Here is an 11,875-nt window from a genome sequence, read left to right on the forward strand (position 1 = left end):
GAAAATATCGTATAGGATAATTGTTTTAATTGGATCCACGGTTTCCCTCGCCCGGACGCGGGTCATATGTTTGTTTGTTTTTATTTGTGAACTGCAGCCTAGTTCTTCTCTGTTTCTCGTTAATGAAGAGCTTCTTCCTTGCTTAATGGACCAAAGGCCAGCTTCTAGGAGCCATGCATCTTTCCTTTTGAAGGTTACTTGATGTCATTTAAAAATGAATATATACTTTTTTAAATATACAGTGGTCTCTTAATTGTTTTCCAGAGCTGTATATCATGCTGTAGCATTTAAAATCACAAGTAGAAGTTATTTTTATTTATTCATATCCCTTTACATTTTCGTATTTTCAACACAGTAATCAAGGGTAACTGTGAGCTTAGAAAGCAGGGGTGTAATACCTTTGGGGAAGATGGTGGCACAGGAGGTAGTGCTTTCGTTCGGCAACTGGAGGGTTGCAGGTTCAAGCCCTAGTTCCTCCTGACCCCATAAAAGTGTCCTTGAGCAAGTCACTGAACCCCAAATTGCTCCCGGTGAGCAGGTTGGCACCTTGCATGGCAGCCTCCGCCACCGGTGTGTGAATGAGTGTGTGGATGGGTGAACATAAGAACATGAGAACTATACAAACGAGAGGAGGCCATTCGGCCCATCAAGCTCGCTTGGGGAGAACTAAACTAATAGCTCAGAGTTGTTAAAATCTTATCTAGCTCTGATTTAAAGGAACCCAAGGATTCAGCTTGCACTACATTATCAGGAAGGCTATTCCATACTCTGACTACGCGCTGTGTAAAGAAGTGCTTCCTTAAATCCAGCTTGAAATGTTCTCCTGCTAATTTCCACCTATGGCCACGAGTTCGTGTATTTAAACTAATGCTGAAGTAACTATTTGGTTGAACAGCATCCAAACCTGTTAGAATCTTATATACCTGGATCATGTCCCCCCTCAGTCTCCTTTGCTTGAGACTGAACAGATTTAGCTCAAGTAACCGTTCCTCTTATGACATTCCTCTAAGACCAGGAATCATTTTTGTGGCCCTTCGCTGCACATTTTCTAAGGCCACAATGTCCTTCTTAAGATATGGTGACCAAACCTGCACACAATATTCTAGGTGAGGTCTCACCAAGGAATTGTATAATCTTAGCATTACCTCCCTTGACTTAAACTCCACACACCTGGAGATATACCCCAACATCCTACTGGCCTTTTTTATTGCTTCCCCACACTGGCGAGAATGGGACATGGAAGCATCAACATACACACCAAGGTCTTTCTCATGATCAGCTACCTTTATTTCAGTGACACCCATGAAATACCTGTACTTTATATTTCTGCTCCCTAGATGGAGTACCTTACATTTATCAACATTAAATTTCATCTGCCAGGTATCGACCCAGTCACTAATTAAATCAAGATCCCGCTGTAGCTGCTGAGCCGCTAATTCAGTATCTGCTACACCACCCAGCTTGGTGTCATCTGCATATTTCACCAGTTTACTGTATATATTGGTGAATGTGAGGCATGAAATGTAAAAGTGCTTTGAGTACTCGTAGGAGTAGAAAAGCGCTATATAAATGCAGTCCATTTACCATTTAATACCAGATATGTCATGGGCATTGATTTATTTCAAGTTATTTTGAACTGTATCTAACATAAATATACAACCTATAGCAATCAGTTAAAAGAATGGCTATTTATAAACAGAAAAGAATACCAAGATAATTACAGTACAATATTCTTATGAAATTTTTTTTTTATGTTATGATTCTGTCCTGCATCCATTCTGCAGCTCTGGGAAGAATGACTCAGCATAATGTTCTGTTTTACTCAGGAATTTGATTGTGATAATTCAAAAAGCAGGTTATGAACGTCAATGCCAACTCATTGCAGGTAACACACACAATTCATACACATGCACAATTTGGCAAATATAATTTACCTTAGCATGTTTTTGGGATGGGGGAGGGATGGAACTGGAGTACCTGGAGGAAACCCCTTGACACATTGGGGAGAACACTGGAACTCCACACACAAAGAGCCATGATCGAGACTCAAACCTATCAGAGATAAACAGTGATAAATAATGAATATTGGTAACAGTGACAATAACAATGGTGGCATGATTGGTTTCTTGGTAGTGGTTTTCACTACAGGTAAACGAAGAAAAATATGCTAGTGATGATTACACGGAACCATTTTTCAACCAATACAAATTATGCCTAACACTCAGTATGATGCAAGACAGTCTAATACTTTATTCTTCTAGTCAGTCATTTCCAAAGTATCTCTATCTTGGGAGATGTTAAAGTTAGGTTGGGACTCCTCTATTTTGGTGTGTGTCCTAATCAATCTCTTTATAAGGAATGGTTAATTGGGTTGTTATCAATTAATTTGCTTGGTACACATACTGTAATGATTTTTAGCAACAGATTAATGTATTTGTGAAAGACTCAAACAATAGTACAGATTCATAGCTGGTATATGCAGTGAATTTGAATTCATCAACCTTTCAGTTTCTTATTTGAACCTGGCAATACACCCATCTATCTTCCAATCTTGTATCCAGTATAGGGTCACAGGGGGAATCTGTGGCCTTTTTCAGAGGGCAGAAAGTCAAAAAATCCTGAGACCTAATTAGCCTCAAGCAAGCCAGATTATGGAAATTATGGAAGTATTACAGCATTGTTTCAAGGAACAATTTCATTACTTACAAGGAAAAAAATCATCATCGATCCTGACAGGAAAGACACTTCAACTTACAGCTTGTGTGTTTATACTGTGTACATATGTAGGCCAATATAACTAACGTGAATAGCATATCCATTATATTTTATCTAGGCTTACTTTTACCCTTTACAGGTAAAGAATATGACTCAAAATTTAGACAGTTCAAAATAAAACAAATATAGAAAATGATGGGTTGTTTTTTCTAGAAATTCTAGAAATGTAACTATGATATAATGTAAACATGTTGCATTTATTGGATTCCAGTTAAGCTTATTACATTTCACAAGAATGAAACAAGTGAGTTCCTCACAAGAAGGAAACAAGCAAACTGTCATGAATCAAGTTGCTAAATTGCCCATAGGTGTGCCTGTGTAAGTGAATGGTGTGTGAGTGTGCCCTGCGATGGGCTGGCCCCCCCATCCTGGGTTGTTCCCCGCCTCGTGCCCATTGCTTCCAGGATAGGCTCCAGACCCCCTGCGACCCAATAGGATAAGCGGTTTGGAAAATGGATGGATGGATGGAGATAGTGAAAGGCAGATTTAGAGGGAAGGGGGTGCTTATCAAGAAATATTTTTAGGGGCCGGATATGGAGAGGAGGTGGTAATTGTTTGATATTTGTACTGATGTGAAATATGTAAAATAAAGACAATGATGAAATATCACAGATAATAACAGTCTCCATAATGGTAAAATACAATGCAATAAAATGTGAGTTTTCCCGCTTTAATTCATGTTATGTGCCTATTTTATTATTCTTGAAAATTGAATTAATATGTTAATTAACTAAGATCCTGTATTATTTTCAACTTATACTCATAAATTAATTGTGGTTTTAAAAACAGACAAACGATCAAACAAACATCCATATGCCCTGCACCCGCTTATTCAGTCCTGGGTGACAGGGAACCTGGCGCCTGTCCCATGAGGCACAAAACGCGAGGCAGGGTCACGTTAACCTGGGGTAGGATGCCAGTTTAGCTCAGATCACACACATAATCATGTGCTATTTGACACAGGGAGAACATTGAAGTACATACACACAAAAATTGGGCTTTTATTTGATTGCTCTAATGAGCAATTATACCACCCTCAAAAAAGCATGTCTTTAAAAATCTTCTGACATATTTGCAAATGTATAAACAGTAGGTGGCGATCAACGACTAGAACATAGTTCACTACAGACAAGTTTGATAATAGATTAAATCCTCTAGAAAACCAGAAGATGGCACTAAGGCACTTTCCTTTTTATCTTACCAACATCCCCTCTCCTCTTAACCTGAAAAAAAGTGTTGTGCCTTCTGTGATTTTGAGGGTAAATTGAATACGCTCCTTCACAGAATAACTTAGCACAGTGTCTCAACACAAATTACTTCACAGACAGGCAAAATGAAAGGAGGAAAATGTCTTGAAAATTCCACTGATGTTTAAACCCTTATTTGCACTGCTGTTGATCCTATTGTCCCCCAAGCACCTGCCCCCTCCCCTGTAACTGTAGGACAAGACTTTCACCATGTTCTTTGCAACACATGTGACAGTAAAGCTTGAAACTTTAAAACTATATGGTAAAAGAAAAAGAAACTGTCTGGTCATATGACATCACAGTGTAACACAGGAAGTTAGCAATAGGCTAAATATAAAGAAGCAAGAGTATATAGCCCTACCAATGGCAGACTGGAAATTGTGGCTTTGCCAGTAGCATAATCCTGGTTATAATTAACACACAGTTACTGGTTAAATTTAAACTGGTGCAGAATCCAAACCAAATCATTTTATATGTTCACTTAGTAATGAAAATCAGACTTTTATTTTTTTTGTCTTAGCATGACCTGTAAAGAAAATGGCTATACAGGATTTAAAAAGATTTATTTTAAAAGATTTATTGTGTTTTACATGTGCCTTCATACCCTTGCTTGCATATCGTTCTATGTTTAACCTTAAAATATGTTAAAAGAATAAAAGAGTATAAAGTGTTTTACCAACTAGTTTGGCGTTAGGGACAGTGCTGATTGTTTAATTAGAAGCTGTTTGAAATTATTTCATTTAAATCTAAGGTGATGCCAAAATACAAAATCTTTTTCAGGTCCCGACCTAAGCCTGCGGTCTCAGTGTAATTCAAAGCACATGTTTCCCATAGAAACTAGAATAGCATTCAACATTCTGCTTCTCACTTTCAAATGCATTCACAATGTCATACTTCCCTGTCCCTGCTTCACATCGCCACTCCCTCCCGCTCTCTCAGATCTTCATCTGCCGCCCATCTTATTGTTCCCCCTGCCCGCCTCGTCACCATGGGAAACAGAGCTTCCAGTCGCTCTGCTCCCCAACTCTGGAACTCACTTCCACCAGATATCGGAAATATTGGCTGTTTTCCATTATTTAGGTCAAAACTCAAAACCCACCTGTTTAAATTGGGTTACCCCACTTGTTGTTTAATTATGTAAATAACTCTTTTTAATTATTTGTTTTTATTGTTTGTATTTCATGGGCTATGTAAGGTGACCTTGTGTTTTAAAAAGACGCCCACACATAAAATGTATTATTATTATACATGGCATGGTGGTGCAGTGGTTAGCACTGTTGCCTCACACCTCTGGGACCCGGGTTCGAGTCTCCGCCTGGGTCACATGTGTGTGGAGTTTGCATGTTCTCCCCATGTCGTTGTGGGGTTTCCTCTGGGTACTCTGGTTTCCCCCCACAGTCCAAAAACATGCTGATGCTAATTGGAGTCGCTAAATTGCCCATAGGTGTGCATGTGTGAGTGAATGGTGTGTGAGTGTGCCCTGCGATGGGCTGGCCCCCCATCCTGGGTTGTTCCCTGCCTCGTGCCCATTGCTTCCGGGATAGGCTCCCCACGACCCAATAGGGTAAGCGGTTTGGAAAATGGATTATCATTATTATTATTATTATGTAGTGAGCTCTTAAAAGTCCACTGATCTGCACTCAAAAAAAGAATAAATGCTGAGTTTATTTTAAAAGAATGCTGTGCCCTGAAACATTTTATAACTCACAGTCTTATTATGTACTTCCATGGTATGAGGGATACAGCCATTAGCGATCCAAGCCACCTGCATGGATTTTAATAATCCAGTAGGTGGTGCTGTTATGTGGGGAGACTTTCTTTGTACTCCAATATACATCTTCCAGCATCTGTGATGTCATCTGTGCTATTACCAAAAAAATTTGAATGTTTGGTGAGAGAAAAAATGGTATAAAGCTTTTTGTGAAAGAATAAATTTTGATTTTCACAGGAAGGACACCTGGCATAGCTCTGCAGTGCCAGTGCATCATAACTAGTGTCTCCTCCCATACGGCTTTTGAATTAGAATTTAGCGATTAATTGTCATTGTTGACACACCACAGCACATCAATGAAATGTGTTCTCTGTACTTAAGCCATATGTGACAATGTTACATAATAGGTGGTAGCTAATTCAGCGCACAGGGAGTAGTGTGAAGTCAATCTCCTCCCCACCAATTAAAATGGTGTCGAAACCTCCATTCCTTGACACACACTTTTGCCGTTAATCACTGCACAATACTTGCAACTGTTTATTTTGCCTCATAGAGATTTGGAGCAAACTAATTGTCGAGAGGATGGAGCTAATGAACAGCGCTCTCCACAAACTGCATCACCTGCCAGTGCTGAGAAAAGTTTTCTTTTGTTGCTGTTCTTGTGCGGCTGCACAGAAGACATGGTGACACCAGATTTTTTTTACATAATCACTGTTCCCATGAGGCAGTGAATGATGCCGATTTAATCAGATTGGCTCTTTCCAAGAAAACCTGTACCCACCACAGCCGGGCCTGTAAAGACCAGGAATGAAAATAGTTTGAAGATGAAGAAGGGTTCTCTCTTCTCAAGGAGCAACAGGATTGTATATGTCTCAGTTATATCATATCCATTTATATTAATATTAGCAATTATAGAAAAAATGGGTGTCAGAGTGACGCAGAGGTTAACACTGTTACTGTATTGTTGGGACCAGGGCTCAAATCTCCACGCTGGCTCCATGTGTGTGGAGTTTCCATGTTCTCCCTGTATCATTGTGGGGTTTCTTCTGGTGTGTGTGTGTGGGCTGGGGTCCAGATATACAATGCTGATAAAAACCTGTTATTGTAATGTTGTGGGGATCATTTTTTCAGTCCCCACAAGGGGAAACTCAATTTTATCAAAATATGTGACTGCAATTTATGACTGCAAAAAATCCCAAAAGACTTGTATTTTGTTTGGTTACATATTGTTAAGGTTAGGGCTGGGTAGGGGTTAAGGTCGTCATGTTGGGATTGGAGTTTTCCCCATAGAAATGAATGGAGAGATATACTTACAAACCTGTGTGTGTATGTATCTGCATGCGTGTCTGTGTGCGTGTGAGTGTGTGTGTGCGTGAGTGTTCCCTGTTATGGGTTGATGCCCCATCCTGGTTTGATCCCTGCCTTGTGCCCGGAGCATCGGGGATACATTTTGGACTCCCTAGCAACCCTCAATAGGACAAACAAGTACAGGAAAGAGATGGAGAGCATTAATAGAAAAATTGAGTGTAAACAGAAAATGTGTCAGTTGAGTTTTTGATAATTTCATAATTCTACTGGCTGTACACCCTCCCCGACATCACTACAATACTGTGGAAATCAAGCTTATACATGTGGTCTCTGCCAAAATTTCAGTTGGACCATTGCTGGCTGTTCATTATTCTAAGTTAAGTAGGATGTGTGTTTTCATATAAAAATGCTAGTCCTAGTCCTCACTCCCCCATTCTTGTACATGCACCATGATGTTTCTTTGTCTGGGGAAAAATGGACAGATTAATACTGAGGGCAAGCATTACTTGGAGATTGGACAAGCAGTAAAGAGACTTTTTTTAGCTAAACCTCTTTATAAAGCAGGAATATCTAAGTCTACAGGCTGAGTTAAAAAATATTAGACGAGCTAAAAGAAATGTCGAAAGGATGATTGCATTGGAAGCTAAGGATGATGTTAAAAGTTTCTTCCAGTATTTTAACTCTAAAAGAGCTCTAAAACCTGAAATTACTAATCTGCAGGATAGTAAGGGTCTTATAATAGTAAACGACATTGATATAGTAAATGAGTTCAATGATAGTTTTGCACGGGTATTCACTGTTGAGGACATTAGTAACTTACCAGTTCTTATTACTGATCCAGCATCGTCTATAACTAATATATATATAACTGAAGCTGATGTTTTGCAAAGCCTAGCTAAGCTCAAAATAAATAAATCACAGGGCCCTGATGGCATCTTACCTATAGTATTAAAAGAGATGAGGGATATTATTTGCTGACCGTTAACTTTACTGTTTCAAAAATCCTTATCTGAAGGTGTGGTACCTTCTGATTGGAAGCATGCCAACATAATGCCCATTTTCAAAAAAGGGGATAGAAGTAATTTGTCAAACTATAGGCCAATCAGTCTAACTTGTAAAGAGGCACAATGTCACAGTGGGCCTGCATCGTTAGTGGGGTACTAAAGGGTTCGATTTTAGGACCACTATTGTTTCTAATTTACATAAATGATATAGATACCAATATATACAGTAAACTGGTGAAATTTGCAGATGACACCAAGGTGGGTGGATTAGCGGCTCAGCAGCTACAGCGGGATCTTGATTTAATTAGTGACTGGGCCGATACCTGGCAGATGAAATTTAACGTAGACAAATGTAAGGTACTCCATCTAGGGAGCAGAAATATAAAGTACAGGTATTTTATGGGTCCCACTGAAATAAAGGTAGCTGATCATGAAAAAGACCTTGGTGTGTATGTTGATGCTTCCATGTCCCATTCTCGCCAGTGTGGGGAAGCAATAAAAAAGGCCAATAGGATGTTGGGGTATATCTCCAGGTGTGTGGAGTATAAGTCAAGGGAGGTAGTGCTAAGATTATACAATTCCTTGGTGAGACCTCACCTAGAATATTGTGTGCAGGTTTGGTCACCATATCTTAAAAAGGACATTGTGGCCTTAGAAAAGGTGCAGCGTAGGGCCACAAAAATGATTCCTGGTCTTAGAGGAATGTCATACGAGGAACGGTTACTTGAGCTAAATCTGTTCAGTCTCAAGCAAAGGAGACTGAGGGGGGACATGATCCAGGTATATAAGATTCTAACAGGTTTGGATGCTGTTCAACCAAATAGTTACTTCAGCATTAGTTCAAATACACGAACTCGTGACCATAGGTGGAAATTAGCGGGAGAACATTTCAAACTGGATTTAAGGAAGCACTTCTTTACATAGCGCGTAGTCAGAGTATGGAATAGATAACGTAGTGCAAGCTGAATCCTTGGGTTCCTTTAAATCAGAGCTAGATAAGATTTTAACAACTCTGAGCTATTAGTTAAGTTCTCCCCAAGCGAGCTTGATGGGCCGAATGGCCTCCTCTCGTTTGTATAGTTCTTATGTTCTTATGTTCTTATAAACTGCATGGTCCTAGTTCATTGTTGCCTAGCTAGACAGTGAGTTTAACCTTTGACAAAGAAGGGTCAGAGATGGTCAAAAGGACCCCCATGGCAGAGACAGCATTCCAACTCCTGAAGGGTTCCCTCAGCTCTGCACCGGTCCTGTTAATAAGCATCAGACATAGACCACTCTATTATCTTCCACACTAACAGCTCCAATACTGTACCTAAGTTGCAAACTGCTACCTGCAGAAACAAAGTATGCCACTGGCTATCAAGTGAGCGGTAATAGAGTTTTGCCACTGAGCACATGCCTCTGCAGTGGATGGCTGTGGCAAAGGACACCAATGCCCCTGGCGCTTCTTCTCAAAAGACACCAACACCTGGGCGATTCTTCTTGAAGGACACCAACACTTGGGCAGTTCCTTTTGAAGAACACCAACACCCGGGCGGTTCCTCTCAAATGACACCAGCACCTGGGTGGTTCTTCTCGAAGGACATCGACACTGGAGCAGTTCCTTTCAAAGGATATCAACACCCGGGCGGTTACTCTCAAAGAACACCAAAGTGCAAGGCGGTTCCTCTTGAAAGACACCAACGCCTGAGCGGTTCTTCTCAAAGGAAACCAACACTCAGGCAATTCTTATTGAAGAACATCAAAGCCAAGGTGGTTCCTCTTCAAGAACACCAACACGTATGTGGTTCTTCTCAAAGGACACCAACACCTGGGCTGTTACTATCGAAGGACACCAACACCCTAGTAGTTCCTCTCAAAGGACACTAACACCCATGCAGTTCCTCTTGAAGGACACCAACACCTGGGTGGTTACTATCGAAGGACACCAATGTCTGGTCAGTTACTCTCGAAGAACACCAACAACTGTGTGGTTACTCTTGAAAAACACCAATGCGAGGGTGGTTACTCTTGAAGGACACCAGGGCCCAGTTGGTTCTTCTCAATGGACACCAATGCCCAGGCAGTTCGTCTCTAAGGACACCAACACCCAGGCGGTTACTCTTGAAGGACACCAATGCCTCGGAGGTTCCTCTCAAAGGACACTAATACCTGGGCTGGCAGTATGTCACGAAGGACGCCAATACTCAGGTGTTCCTCTCAAAGGACACCAATGCCTGAGTGATTCATTACCAACACTTTGATGGTTCCTCACTCCAGGTATAGCACCTCCCAGGTAGTTGAATTGCCAATGGCTCTTTGTCTGGTGGACAACAGCTCGCCCTATCGTAGCCCTTTCCGGCCATCTGACAGGTGGTCCTGTACAAGTTGCAGCACTAGGGATAGTGGTCAGCTGTCAAAATTCAGACCCAGTGTTTTGGACAGTCAGCCCCACCCTCCACCTAAACATGTCCCCTGTTGGCAGCCAGTGACTACTGAGCAGGAAATGAACAACAGACACAAAAAGCCAATGGCCAATCATGGAAGAGGGTGCCAAAATGATATATCAGCTAAGATGATGAGCATCATTGCAATCATTGATGAGCATCCCCTAAAAAGCGAGGACACCCTCAGTGAACCCTGCTTCCTCCCTGTTCCATTGCCCATGCTCTGGTGTTTTAATAAATCCAGCCTCCCCGGCCTGTCACCTGTGAAACTTTCCATTGCTTACATGTATTTTATGCTCACACCCAGCTGCTATATATAACTGAACTGAAAACCTTCCAAAGACAATAGCTGGGGACGTTTAAGGTCAAGTAACCATATTAAAATGATGTACTGTACTCAGTGGAAATATTCTATGACTCATGTAATTCTGCTCAAAAATTTAAGGAAAAAAACATAAAAAAAATGTCTATGTACATGTCTATGTGTTAGTTGTAAACTGATTCAGGGATGCGTCTGATAGGCTTGCAGGGCTTCTTACCTCCATCTTCAGGGCTGCCACCAAAGGATGTGATACATACTGAATAACACAGATTACTCAGCGTCCTGGGCATCTGTGCAGCTGTATCCTTTAATTGTACGCTAACTGCCTCAATGTATTTGGACAGCTGAGTAAACATGGACGGGACATTAAGTGGCGGAATGAACTGGCTGTTTGGTCTGCAGTGAGCAGACCAGCTTTCTATGGTAATTACTTGCTCCCAGCATGTCTTTCCTCAGTTTTTAAGCCAGTGTTTTCAAAATAACGTGTAGGAAAAGTTAAATGGTACATGAGCTGAAGGCATGAGAAAGGAGGTGAGAGTTCACATTAGAAGATGATTTTATGTGCTTTTGGTGTAGAGACTACTAAGGCAGATTGATAAAGGGCTTTCTTTCTCAAGAAACAATTCAAATATTTTGATAGGGTAACCAAAGATACTGTGTACAAAATCACAGACAAGCCAAAACATGACCATCCCCATGTAAAGCAAATAAGGCTGACTATCTCTAAAAACGGTGTGTCAAAGTCTGTGATATATTAGATGCTAACATTTGGTACTTGTAGTTGACATATTGAATGGGGAAGAAATGGCCTGGGGTAAAGATCTGTGTGACTTTGACAAGGATGGTCAGACAACTGGGTCAGAGCATCTCCGGAATGGTTAGCTTGTGGGGTGCTCACGGTGAGAGTGACCTGAGGAGGAAAAAACCATGACCTGCCGACAGGATGGTGGGCGGCCAAGACTCATCAATACGGATTGTGAATGAAGGCTATCCCATATGGTACAGACCAACAGAAAGGTATAAATGGCAGGTAATTTTGATGATCCTTTGAGTAACGTTTCATGACACACCATGCATTGAGC

Source organism: Brienomyrus brachyistius, unplaced genomic scaffold, assembly GCF_023856365.1.
Source record: "Brienomyrus brachyistius isolate T26 unplaced genomic scaffold, BBRACH_0.4 scaffold38, whole genome shotgun sequence".
Classification (NCBI taxonomy): Eukaryota; Metazoa; Chordata; class Actinopteri; order Osteoglossiformes; family Mormyridae; genus Brienomyrus; species Brienomyrus brachyistius.